The sequence below is a fragment of the Papio anubis genome, chromosome 14 (genome assembly GCF_008728515.1).
Source record: "Papio anubis isolate 15944 chromosome 14, Panubis1.0, whole genome shotgun sequence".
Lineage (NCBI taxonomy): Eukaryota > Metazoa > Chordata > Mammalia > Primates > Cercopithecidae > Papio > Papio anubis.
Window position 1 is genome coordinate 79,595,398 of NC_044989.1, and position 13,169 is coordinate 79,608,566.

At 36.6% G+C, this 13,169-nt stretch overlaps 1 long non-coding RNA gene across 1 annotated transcript in view; it reads left to right on the top strand.

The window, feature by feature from the left end:
* The first annotated feature begins 3,204 nt into the window (after positions 1–3,204).
* The window catches only part of LOC108581689, a 141,823-nt gene continuing 131,858 nt past the window's right edge, over positions 3,205–13,169 (top strand). The window contains exon 1 of the long non-coding RNA XR_001894311.3: positions 3,205–4,042. This is a non-coding gene — a long non-coding RNA (uncharacterized LOC108581689). The remainder of the gene's footprint in view (positions 4,043–13,169) is intronic.

Genomic DNA, 13,169 nt, shown 5'->3' on the forward strand with positions numbered 1-13,169 from the left:
CTTCTCCAGTATTTACTCTATGTAGAAATAACAAATTCCTCCTAACTTACCGGAATTACAATTTCAGTAAAACCATTTATATGTTCTTGCCTCTCAGAATATGGAGAAAAACTGTATGATTCCTGTGGCAGTGTTTATGAGTGCTACAAATATTACATCTTTACTTTCCATTATTTTAATACAAAAATGATATCTTAGCTGGTTATAAAAGTCTGTGAGAATAGACTTTCTTCTTCAGCTTTGTACGTAAATGGGTCTATTACTTTCTTTAATCTAATATTTTATGAAAAAGAGTGAGGACAACTTATTTTTTTCCTTCTTTTATAGAACATCTGATCTTTTTACCTGGGTTGAGGTATTCCTTTATGTTTTTTACTAAATTATTTACTTTTTAAATTATTCTTCATAGAATTTTAAAAACTTTCCAAACCTGTCCTCAAAGTCACTGATTTTGTTTTTTCTTTTTTTTTCCATTTCAGGTGTATTCCTTAGTGCTTCCTTAGTTTCAAATCTATGATAATTTTTGTCTCTTGTCTTTCTTTTATTTCTTAGTAAAAAAATGATACATATGTAATACAGACTACAGAGACAAAAAGAATATTAAAAATAGTCATGGAATAATAAAATAAAACTAAAATAAAAATCTAACTGAATACCGAGACTTCTGGGTTCACTATGTTCTGGGGAGGGGATAGACACACAAAGAGAGGGAGAGAAAGGGAGAGGAGAAGAGAGAGAGAAAGAGACAGAAAGAGAAGCTAGATGAAAAACTTCAAGAATAAGAAATGGATATCACTATCATAACTTTTTTCCCATTTTAGTCTGTCATCTTCTACCTTCAATACTGCCTTTCGTTGGTAGCTTCTTGTTTTTTGATAATACCCCAAAAAAAGGTTTTTACAAAGTCTTTCTTCTATCTCTTGAATTACAACATGTACTCTCCATTTAATTTTCACTTACAATATTTAAGTCTTTTTTTTTGTTTGACACATCTTAACAGAGACACGAGGCTAAATTGTTTGTGCTTTTTATTCACCTTTGACTAGAAGAAGCTGTATCTGTACATTATTTTTGCCCTAGAAAAACAGTAGAAGATTCTACTCAACTCCTCTCTTTGTTTCTTTGGATACTTTCCATTTTCTATTTAGTGCCTGTGTTGGCAGGTTATGTATTGGTGGTTTGTAATATCTGATAGATTTTGTATTGCTTGGGCGTGGGAGGTGGCAGCGGAATCTAGAACTGGCAAAACGAGCAGCCGTCAGCTGGTAACTCTAATTTGGGTAAGTTCTTTCTTAGCACTTGCCAAATTTGAAATACCATCTGCCTCAGGGCTATGTGTGCTCCCATGATTAGAAGTGTGCAACTACTTTAGAGCTCATCCTTTCCCTTGCTTGAGGACAGCAAGTTGCTTTGTTGGAAAACCAGTGACCATACAATGCCCTCATCTCCCAAAAGTTTTGTTGTATGCTTATGGACTTATCTCTATTGACCTTCATCTAAAATTGCAAACTTAGATCTCTGCTCCTTGTTATCCAATATTCTCCACCCTGCTTATCTTATATCATTTGGGATTCTTTGTGAGTTAAGAAACCCAATGACTTTAGCCAAAGAATTTTTGTTTTGTTTGGGGTATTGTTTATATAAATAAAAATACAGATGCTAGGCTAATTTTATGTAATGACTGATCCATTACCAAGAATCTAGTATATCTCTATATCTGCTCTGCCTGCTTCATTTATAGTTGAATATTGTTAAAGCTGAGTGATGGACACACGGTTTATTGCAAGATTTTATCTGCTTTTGTATATTCTTGAAATTTTCAATGTAAAAAGTAAAATAAAATTACTCCAGTGGGGGAAACTTCTGTATTTCTCCCTATCCTTGTTGTTTAAAAAAAGGGCTGTTTTCAGGGCATTATTCTAACTTTTGTCTTATATTCAGACCTCTGCACTGGACTTGCCATGTGAAGTCCTTTATGCTTGCCTTTGATTTGACCCAAATGTCATGTATCTGACAAAGTTTGTCATATGGACCTGTGGCAGGTTAATTAAAGATGAATTTTACTACATTCTTTTAGGGTTTTGTTCCTTCAGCTGGATTGCTTTGGGAGAGGGGAGTTGAAGAAATGTATTTTTTTTTCTTGTCAAGAGAGTCTGTTGGAAAGGGCATTTAATTTATTTGAACAGAGGTGTCAGTATTGCTCTAAAAACCATAAAGCATGGAAGACAAAAACATACTGATATAAATAATTCACCTCCTTCTCCCCCCAATCACTGCTAATTTATTTTGTTGCCAAGAAAAAAAGGTCAAAGAAATATTACAAACTTTTCAAATTTGCATAGGCCTAACTCCTCTATTGTAGTTATTGCAATTCTTTATTGAGGCTACAGTAGCACTTAGTCTTGAAAACAATAAAATCTGAAGTCCAAAGAACCATTAGAACATTGTTCCAAATTATAAATGAAGTTTTGAGATATTATTCCCTCAATCCCATGGTGCCATCATTATAAAAACAATTAATATGATGTACCCGTGAATTAATGATATTTCCATAAAAGGGTACATAGTGATTAAAAGATTCTTTTTGATTTTAGAAATGTGAGAGTATGACAAAAATGCATCTGCTAGAATGGCAGAAATCTGCAAGTCTTCTGTTTTCATAGGCCCAAGCAACATTAAATGTCTTAGAATGACAAGTGCCAGCAGCTATAACAGGTTGCAACTTATACAAGTTTAGTTTCTGTAGCCCTTCTCAAGGTGGGAGTAGGGGAGCAGGTTTTCTGAATCTTATCCCTTTCTTTCCTTGTAGGGGTTACTCGTCATCCTTCATCTCTATTTTACCAGGATACCAAGCTTTCTAAAGAAGTTGTCTGTTTCTGGCTACTTCTATCACTGCTTTCCTGTCAACTTGGTTTTTCAGCAAGGTATTGAGTTTTGAATCTTCTTCATCTTATCTTGGAGTACATTTAGCATCTCCAACTCACTTCTACATATTTCACCATGATTTTCTCTGCTCCGCACTTAGAAAAGTGTTCACTCCCATGAGAACACTTGGACACAGGAAGGGGAACATCACACACTGGGGCCTGTCTTGGGGTGGGGGAAAGGGGAGGGATAGCATTAGGAGGTGTACCTAATGTAAATGATGAGTTAATGGGTGCGGCACACCAACATGGCACATGTATACATATGTAACAAACCTGCACATTGTGCACATGTACCCTAGAACTTAAAGTATAATAAAATAATAATAATTAAAAAGAAAAAAAGAGAAGTGTTCACTCATCCTGCTCAGATTCAAAGACAGTCACTCCTGGCTAGTGAGTAATCACATTTAGACATGTTTTGTGTTGTCTCTCAGACCCTTGTTTGGCTACACGAGCAGCTCCACAGAGAAATAGTTGATACTATTGTAGATATTATCATATCCCACTACTCCCTTCTCCTTTGTTTAGCATGGTAACACTACTATGGTTTATATCAACTCTTGGCTTGCTGTCAGTGATTCCAGTTGTGCTAAAACCAAGAATTGCCAACCTAAAACACAGTGGTCGATGGGATAGCATTGAATTCAATGGCTGCCTTAGGGTTAACACAATGGGATCTGTTTTCAATGGAAGAGAGGGAAACCTGGTACAAGAAAACTTGTGAGAGAACCCCCGGGGAACGTCATATGCATCTGTTATGTCTGAAACATTTGGAGTCTCCTCCTCTGCAAGTGAATACACATAGCTTGTAAGTGTCACTGCTACTTCTTCATTATGGGAAAATTTTTTTCAGGGTAAGAAAAATTGAGCCTAATAGCTATCATATCATGTCTTTTAACACTCCACCCTCTTATGCTGAAGGAAGCTACAATCATCCAAGTGGGAAGGAATGTCTACGGATGTTCTGATTTAAGTGAATGAAGGTCTTCTTTCCACCTCAGGAAATCTTGAGGGTTATGTAACAGCAGCTTTGAAATGCTTGTACGATGTACTTTGTGCTAGTCCATCTCAAATCTTCACCGGCTGTACCAAGAACAGAAAAAAAAAGGCATTTGGTGAGTACTTTATACAGCTAAATTTACTCAATTAACTTCACCTGTGATTATGTTTATGTTTTTCATATATTTTGGGACATTAGAATGTCCTGTATTTATAAATGATCATGAGGATAGACAGCAAGTATTTTGTTTTGCTTTGTCTTGTTTTTAATAAAATACGGAATTAGCAAACCTATTACAGCCTACCATATCTAGTCCATGCAATTGAATACCTAGGTAAGTACTTCTATAATTCATGGGTGCTCCAAATACTAGAGAATGCTTATAATGACACAATGTCTGACACAGAAGAGTATTTAATAAATGTTAGTTATGTCACTGTTGCTCCCACCAAGAAAACTAGTCATTTGGGGATGTTAGATTGTGTTCTTTAGAGTTTCTTTTTTCTGATTTGGGAACAGGGGAATGACGGGTGAAATTGTCAATGACTGTTAGTGAAGGAATAGGGAAGATGTGTGGTGTTTACACAAGTATGTGTATAAATCAACAGGCTGTTGTCAGATGTATATTTTTTAAGACAGCACACAAGCAGCTGCATGTGTTTGCTAAGTTAGGAAACTTAAAAGTGCCTACCAGTTATGCAGCCACCTTCTGAGCAAAGCTGCTACCGGAGGATTATTGTTTAAGATTACCATACTTTATACCACAATATTTTACTACTCTGGCAACAGCTGTTTAGACTAGGGTTAGGTGCCTGGGGTTTTCTTGGTGATGAGGTGACCCGGATTGAGGTATCTGCTTAAAACCCACACTCTACACTTGATAGTGTCTAAACATGGCAAAGATATTTTCATGTTTGAAAATCTGAATACCAACATTTGGAGAAGTGGTAAAAGGAAGTAAAAAGTATAGACATGAATGTATCCATCTACTCATTTATTCTATAAACAATCATTACTGGAGCCATGTCAAAGGATAGAGGAGGTGACAAGGATAAGAAATAAGAGTGTCTGCTTCATAAGAGATGAGCACTTTACTTTTCATGGAGATACCAGAAGGTCTGCTGTGTCCTGAACTAAAACACTTTCACTTTTATGTGATAGTTTCTGAGTTCTTTTTTATTATAAGCAATCAATGCAGCTCAACTAGCTTAAGCAATAAATACATTATTTTACCATAAAGATAAGAGCTTGTCTCACATAATTAATATCAGGAAAATTGTTGGGTACAGTGAAGAACTGGTATCCACGGCCACAGCCATGAGACTGATTCCTTTCTCCTATCTCAGCAACTCTCCCTGCTTCAATCCCTTTTCAGGGAGTTTCTTTTTAACAGGAAATAGTATGCCAGTTTCTTCTACTTCTCCCGTTATCATAGCCTAAAATACAGTGGCTCTCAGTCTTCACATTACAATCTGACCATCAGAGAGACAAAACTTCACCACTGTGTGTTGCAGATTCCCAGGGAAGGCTTTTCATTGCGCATGAAAGCAACCATTCTCACTTTGTGGCTAGAAAAGGAAGCTACTTTATGGGAACAAAGTTCTAGGTTGAAAATTCAGTAAGTGTCCACCACAGTTTTCCTGCATTTCTACCTATTTTATACAATGTAACCTTCTTTTTTTTGAAACCTGAAAGACCTTGGAAGAATAAAACATCCCTACATGTAAGGTCATTTCTCTGAAATAATTCATAGCTGGGTATTGAAAATAATGGTGGAATGGGGGTGTTTATGAATGCTACTATATTGAGAGGACCCAGAAATGTCCGAATTTATGTCTGATGTATCCATAAATTCCCTAGTAGAAGGATCAAAGAAAAAATCTTAACAATGTATTTTCACATGCTTTTTATTCTAAGACACTTATTTTTCTTTTTTTTTTCTTTTTTTTTGGGGGGGGGGGACAGTGTCTCACTGTGAGTGCAGTGGTGCAATGTTGGCTCACTGCAACTTCCGCCTCCTGGGTTCAAGCCATTCTTCTGCCTCAGTCTCCCGAGTAGCTGGGACCACAAGGACACTTATTTTTAAGTTTCTTATTTTTAAATGTGTAACTAATGATAAAGGAAATTTGACAGAAGAGCTGTGACCCAATAATCATTGTCACACATGTATAAACTTTAGCATATGAGAAGTTTTCTATTCAATCCTATTAAGTCATATGCATTGGTAGCACATTTTAACTTGTTATGCATCTTTAATTGTTGCTTAAAATGTGTTCAAAGATTTACACCAGAATCATTGTAGCAAAAAATTCATGATTTCACAGAAGGCTGCCTGTTAATAATCAAAGGCAATTTGAACTGCTAAATATCTTGGATTAAAATAGTGTTCAAGAGTTTCAAGTAGAAAAGGTTTTTGTGACCGGTTGGTGGTTCATAAAATTCTATCATTCAAACCTAGGCCCATTTTCTGTCAAAACCATTGTTTAAATATCAGGATATACATGAGTTATTAGGAAGAAACATACAAAATAAGCTTAACCAAATAATAAACACATATGAAAACTTAGTGTTCTTCAACAAGCCTCAGACTTAAAAAGACTTAGTTAATAAACAAAAAGCAGCATGAGAATATCATAATTTCTGAGTCCAAAAGAGATTTTAAAGATGCTTAAATAAAAAACTGATTACTGAAGAGAAAAATGTTATGTAATTTTATGGATATATGTGTATTATTTTCCATTAAGATTTTTAATATGTTTATTAAAAGTGTTTATTTTTTTCCCAAAGTACAGTAGTCATATATCTTATGTTGCATGACATTCTAGACTAGATAAAATAGAGTACAAAAGCAAATTTTGTCCCTCACCCCAGTGATGAAGTTTTAGTTGCTGGGCTGGACCATATAGAAAAATCTTTCTCTTAAACTGGTCGTGCTGAGATTCTTGCTCTGCTTCAACCTCCAATCATTAAAACTTGCTTCGATTCTCACCATCTTCTGGCTTCATGGTAGGAAGAGGCAGAAGTGTCACCTGGGGCACTTCATTTTTACAGGTACTGCCCCACTAGCATGGTTAGCACAGTAACCCCACCTATTGCTGGAACCTAATCAGTTAGAAAAATAGCATCCCCTTGGGGATTGCATGGGGGAGGCAACAAAGGTTGTGAGGGAAATGTGAGGTACAGACAAGAGACAACAGAGAATACCATATTCTCAGAGAGAAGAGAATTCACCGAAGTGAGGGCGATAGAACTTGAGTTAGATCTTAGAAGACAGGTTGAATTCACATAGGTGGAAAGGAAGATGGAGGATATTTTAAAGTCAGAGAGTAAGTAGTGGAGGAAAAAGCACAAATATGAGGATGGAGGAAGCTCCTTTGAAGGAGTTAAACTGGATAGTTAGTGTTGTGAAAGATGTTTATGCTTGGTCAAAGAGAGAACTTTATTAATTTAAGCTCTGTCAGTCAAAATTACACTCCACTCCATTGAGAGCAATACACAATGTAATTTATTTGATAAAAGTAGTTTAAAAATCACTAGTGCAGAGATGAACTGTAAGCTCTATGTGAACAGGCACTATCTGTATTATTAAATGTGGTCAAACCATGCCTAGTCAAGACAGTGTCTGACACATTGCAAATGTTTAACAAATATTTGTTGAATCAATTTCTGTGAGGATCTAGGTGTTCTGAGAAACTCAGGCATCAAGATGCTGGTTAGACCCACATTAGGCACACAGGACTCTATTCAATAAAGGAGTAAAGTTAAAAATGAATTCATTTCCATTTATGACACTGCACACACAAAAAGAATAACTCAGTATTTAATAACAAATATAGAAAATAAAATTCTCCTCTTTCATTTCTGATGTTGATAATTTGTCCTTTCTTTTTATTCTGAATCGTTCTTTCTAGATGTGTATCTATTTTACTGATTTTTTTCAAAGTGCCAATTTTTGGTTTTATTATTTTCTTGAATATGCTTTTATTTTCTACTTTACTGATGTCTGATCTTACTATATTTTTCCATCCTTCTACTCTCTTAAGAGTTGCTATGTTTTTCTCTGTTCTTTTAAAATGGAAACAAAGAAAAGATTGTACTTGACAAGATAAGGAAACAGAAGTTGATTCTGATCATCTCACCATGGTATAATTCCGATAATATTGCTGCAAGAGGGGAGAGAGCACAGTTGAAACAAAAGGCAGGAGAGTTTTCCGGAGCTGGGCAAGTGAAACCACAGACCATCTGTGTTTGCTAATTGGCTTTACACAAAGGAAAAGTAAACTTTCTCTTATCTTCCTGACAGTAGGAAAGGCACCCCTTGGAGTTAAGCTCCTATTCTCCCACAGATACTGGGATATAGGGGCCATTTCTTCTTGATGATTACTTTCAGGAGGATCGAGACCATCCTGGCTAACACGAGTGAAACCTCGTCTGCTACTAAAAATGACAAAAGACTTTTTAGGCCGGGCGAGGTCGCAGGCGCCTGTAGTCCCAGCTACTCTGGGAGGCTGAGGCAGGAGAATGGCGTGAACCCGGGAGGCGGAGCTTGCAGTGAGCTGAGATCCGGCCACTGCACTCCAGCCTGGGTGACAGAGCGAGACTCCGTCTAAAAAAAAAAAAAAAAAAGAGACTTTTTAACAGATTTACATCTCAAAGGTGCAAAGAAATACTTTACAATACAGAGTTTTCTGAAGCAATTATTCTAAGAGGATGGAGGACAGGACTTAGAGTCAAGAAGAAGCCTGTGTAAAGTTGAGTCAAGCTGAGGAGAAAATTAAGGCACAATTTATTTTCTTCTTTTCTACCAAATGTTTTTTAAACTATATTTCTCTAACACTGTTTTAGCTGCAAATCATAAGTTTCAATGAATTTTTTTTTTTAGTTCAAAATGTTCCTAATTTCCATTGTGATTCCTCCTCTGACCCATGGATTGTTTAAAACCAATAATCATACTAATAATTTTTGATTGGGGTGTTCCAAATATGTCAATTAAGCCAAATTGTTCAAATCCTCTACATTCTACCAACTACCTTCTGCTAGCTCTATCTGTACTAATCACCCTTTTAATTTAGGAGTTGGCAAATGCTTAGAGGGGAGATTGTAGGCAGATTTTGAGGCTTACTTCCCTGTAGTTTCCTTCTTTCTGAGATTTTGTTTCTCAAATTTTTGGCTGCTTGAGCAATGTGAATTTCACCCTCTGTTTAAGTCTAAGCCCCATGTGATAACCACTTTCTACTTGGATTTCATTCCTCTCTTCTATTAGTTACATTCATGATCACCATACTGGGACACAATAGGTGGCCAATAAATGTTTTCTTTCCTTTTCAATAATTGTCATTAGCTTGACCTTTCTGAGACTGGAAAGTAGACTCCTGCCGTTTAGAAAGACTTTCAAACAACAGTTTAATGTCTAAGTCTACTTTTTGGCTCAGTAGCCCCACTTGGAGAGGAAGCAAATATTTAGAGGCCACCAAACATGTACCAAAGTGGGAAAATGATGGCTTGATGGGGCACCAGTGAGAGGACACAGAGAGCTACCGATGAATACCTATACTAGAAAATAGTAAGTTCCCTGAATTATCTGTTATGTACCCGAGTTGTGTTCCATAGGACTTTTTGTGGCAAGTAAGAGAAATACATTTTTATAAGCCAGGGGGAGCTTAACAGAGGATTATTCATCCAGAAACTGGAAAATCTTCTTGGCCCAATGTGGTCCCTGTCTCTTCCTGCTATCTTCTCACTCTACCCATAGTCATTTCTCTCTCCCTCTTAGATAATTCAGCTTTCTTGCTCTCTGCAGACTGCCTTTTCTGCATTTTTATACATAAGACCAAATACAATCATGTTCAAAAGCCTGCCAACACGACTGCCTGGAAAATTCTAGTCCAATTACACACTGTCAGAGTCCAGAAATACAAGCTTGACTGCTGGAGCCCAGGGTCCAGGGTGGGTGTGGAAGAAAAGTGTGGGACTGGGCGGGAAATGAGCTGCAAGTGCTGTTGCAGATTCACAGTTGGTTTAAGCACTTTAAATAATCAGAACAAAGATAGTCTCCAGTTCCCCCCAGGGAAGCATTCCAATGATGTCAGCTAAATTCCATTTTGAACAAATAATTTACAGACCATGTGTCTCCATACACTCTAATGGCACATTATCTGTCTTCATCCGACACTCCTTTAAAGGGCAACAGGGATGAGACAATTAACTGTTGTGATGACCTTGTAGAGCTCTACTCCTCAGCCTCAACTTTATGTCATATAGGCCCCAGTCCTATTAAGAGATCCACCCTAACCTTGGTCACAGACTAAACTTGTAATGCCTACCACAAGCGAGTCCATATACTGAGGGAGGGATGGAAATTGTCAACTTATCACAAAATCTATAAATTTGGAAAAGAGAACTTTATTTCTTATGAAGGGCTACAACTTGCAGGCTGGCAAGCACAGGCTCTGGTAGAGACTGAAAGTAGAAACTTTGAGGTAGGGAGGGTGTCACAGGAGTTTTATACTTGGTGGTTAAGTTAGATATACATATTTACCAGGTTACAGGAGGGGCTAGGAATGTTCATGAGGGGAAGTCACAAGCATGTGTGGTAAGCAAACAGGTATGTTATATAGTCCCATGTTCATTTTGAGGCACAGATTTAACATCAAAATGCAATAACATTAGGCTGTATATGTGAAAATGTGAAATGGAGGACACAGAGATGCCTCACACAACCTCCACCAATCCACCAGAACCATTCCGTGCTTGATGGTCACTTACCAGGAAGCAATGTTAATCAGTTGTTATGTCAAAATCACCAAAGGGGAGGGAATCCGGCCAATGTGCCAAGCTATTGGTTGAAGTCGGTGGAGGAGTGAGTTATTCCTTCTTTTTTTTCCAGGGCTGGTTTCTGTTTAACTCTTAGGAAAAAAAGTCTAATGGCGGTTAAGGAGGGAGGAGGTATAATGAGGCGTGACTGACTACTCCCTCCCCACCCTAAGCACGGCTAGAAAACTTTGTTGTTAAGGTTTCTCTGGGGTCTCCTTGGCCAAAAGGTGTTTGTTCACTTGGTCAGGGGAATTAAGATTTCACTGTCTTTTCACAAAATGCTTTGTGCTGTGTATTGTACTCTTCAACTTAGGCTCAGCTTGAGTGTTCAACACAAAGCAGCCCTGGAACACGACCTTCTTAACCCTGGGTGTTCCTCACTTAAATAAATGAGACTCTCATTTGAAGGCAATTAAACTACATCAGGCCATGATTGTCTGGGTAGACATCAACTAACATGGGAAAGTCAAATAATTTTTTACTCACAGTTAAAATTCTGAAGTGCATAACCAAGTGTTGCCTATATTTCCAGATGGCATTGTTCTCAGTTTAAGCTGAATATTTTTGAGCTAGCAAAATTTAAGACATGTGAATTATCTAATTAAAAATGTAAAAGCTGATGTACATAATCAAATGAAGGACAAAATTTTTCTCTATCTGAAACAAATAATATTTTTAAATTAGTTGATGACTGACAGATGCTGTGCTTTTCTTTGTTCTGCGGGCCCCAGAGGCTTATTTCCCATCCTCCTTGCCCCTTGAATAAAGTAGGTGATAAGAATTGTAGATTTTCTATTACATTGTAATTATTTTTAATTTTCAAAAGAGTATTTAAAATATTATATATTAAAAAATGAAGAATGATAATTTGAAAAGAGTCATGGTGCAATTACAGAACTAGAACTTTAGCAGTACATTTGAATTTTGTTTACTCCTATCCAATCACATTCATTTCCTCCTCCCTTCAAGTTACTGTCCTCCTGAATTTAGCATTTATTATTGCCATGCATTTCTTTATACTTTTACTATGTTACATGTATCCCTAGCAACATTTAGTACGCTTTGTATAAGTTTACACCATATGTAAATATTATATGTTCTTCTGTAACTTGATATTTTTCTTTTAGCATAATTTTGTGAGATTTATCCACATGTATGACATTTTAATTTTTTACTGTAATGTATTTATTCTACTTGGGTGGAAATTTCAGTGTTTTTTTCCCGTTTCTTGCTAGATCATGCTCTTTATACAGTTGTGTGCCTTATAATGTTCTGGTCAACAACAGACCACATATGTGACTGTGGTCCCATGAGATTATAATACTGTATTTTTACTGTACCTTTTCTATGTTTAGCTACATTCTGATACACAAATATTTATCATTGTACAACAGCTACCTACAGTATTCAGTATAATAACATACTATACAGGTATGTACCCTAGGAACAGTAGGCTATATCATGTAGCCAACATATGTAGTAGCCTATGCCATCTAGGTTTGTGTAACTATACTCTGTGATGCTCAAACAGTGATGAAATCACCTAACCACACTTCTCTTAGAATGTATCCTTAATATTAAGTCGTGTATGACTCAAATTGCTCTTTACCTTCCATTTTCGGCCTCCCATTTCAAATAGTAGCCTTTGAGGGAAGCAATTAGACAAATGTAGCTTCAAGAAAAAAAGAGATTTCATTCTAGAAGCAATGTGACTGTATATTAAAGCATGAGATATGGTCTATAGGTAAAAATCTTTGTCTCCATTAAAAGACATTTTATTTATTGATGGAAATTATATTCTATACCTCAGTTTCCTCATTTGCCACAAGGGATAATAATGGTACCTACTTGGTAGTTTTGAGGATTAAATGGGTTAATACATGTGAATTGCTTAGGACAATGCTTTGCGCATAGTACATGCTGTTGCCATTTTTATCATTATGATAACTTCATGGGAAATATTTGCTACTTTTATATGTACTATAGTAACTTCATGGGTATTGTTTTATATATCAGGTATCCTGTTCTTCCTGCTGGATTTGGATGTTATATGTTCAGAGGCATGAATGTAAATTGTTTGTGAAAATTTCCATCCTTCACAAGCTTAATTTCAAAAGATAGCTTGTCATCTCTAGTGTTTATTCAGCTGATATTTCTAAGCACAGCTGTAAGAATGCTGAGAGGGTCTTCGAGTTGCTGTGAATAAAACTATTGGTGTAGGGCAAGCTAGAGTTGTTAAAAGAGGTGACATGTGAGTATACAGCAGGGTTTTTCAAGCGACTGCAAGAAGGTGCCTCTAGGTCAAGGCCTTCATCTCTTAAGGAGTCAGTTGACTGGAAGAGACTTGGGAATGTCATGTTATATCATTCCATTTCAGACTACCTTAGATTAATATGGGTTTTGCTGGTTCCTGAGGACCCAGATCCAAA